This window comes from Ovis aries, chromosome X (genome assembly GCF_016772045.2).
Source record: "Ovis aries strain OAR_USU_Benz2616 breed Rambouillet chromosome X, ARS-UI_Ramb_v3.0, whole genome shotgun sequence".
Taxonomy (NCBI): Eukaryota; Metazoa; Chordata; class Mammalia; order Artiodactyla; family Bovidae; genus Ovis; species Ovis aries.
The window spans coordinates 24303441-24304327 of record NC_056080.1 but is presented as its reverse complement, the minus strand read 5'-3'; the positions used below and the strand labels follow the sequence as shown (position 1 = coordinate 24304327).

Sequence of the window (887 nt, the reverse complement as noted above, 5' to 3'; positions counted from 1 at the left end):
TGGTCTTTACTACTCTGTAACTCCATAGTGGCTGTACTCAACCAACAGTGTTTCACATCTTTTATTGCATGTTGAGCATCTTTTCATGTGTTTTGTTAGCCATATGTGAATTAGATCCCATTTGGTGTTCAGTGCAGAGACAAATGGGTTTTGTGATTGCTTTTGGCTTTTCTTGATTTGAAGTTACACTTAAGTGTTTCTAATCACACAAAAATAATAAATAAAGAGGGCAGGAAGAAACTTTTGTAGTTGTGATAGATATATTTACAGCACAAATTGCAGTGATGGTTTCACACATGTATAAAAGTGAAAGTGAAGTTGCTCAGTCGTGTCCGACTCTTTGCAACCCCAGGGACTGTCCTACCAGGCTCCTCTGTCCATGGGATTTTCCAGGCAATAGTACTGGAGTGGATTGCCATTTCCTTCTCCAGGGGATCTTCCCAACCCAGGGATCGAACCTGGGTCTCCTGCATTGTAGACAGATGCTTTACCATCTGAGCCACCAGGGAACACATGTATACTTCAGGTTTATTACGTTGCATTTACTAAATATGTACAGCTTTCTGTATGTCAATCATACCTCAAAAAAGTTAGTTAAAAAAAGAAATCTCTAAAAGTCATCCATATTAACATGGGACTGACGCACTTATAAACATGCTATACTAAGTCACCAATAAATTCTAATACAATTATAAAACACCAGTGGAGATTTGCCAAAAAGAATGAACAATTCTATTTTATGCCCTTCTGTCCAGTTTCTAGGACCCCATAGTTCAACTTTACATCAGCCCAAGAGTCCTTCTATTTCTGTTTATTTTTTGCAAGGCTTTTTTTTTTTTCAAATTGAGGTAAAATTGATATGCAATAAATATGCACAGATTTTGCCA

General features: G+C 37.3%; 1 non-coding gene across 1 annotated transcript; it reads right to left on the bottom strand.

Annotated features, from left to right (window-relative positions):
* Window positions 1-437: 437 nt before the first annotated feature.
* TRNAC-ACA (transfer RNA cysteine (anticodon ACA)) lies at window positions 438-509 on the bottom strand. The gene has a single exon. It is a non-coding gene; the product is annotated as a tRNA-Cys (tRNA).
* Window positions 510-887: the final 378 nt, after the last annotated feature.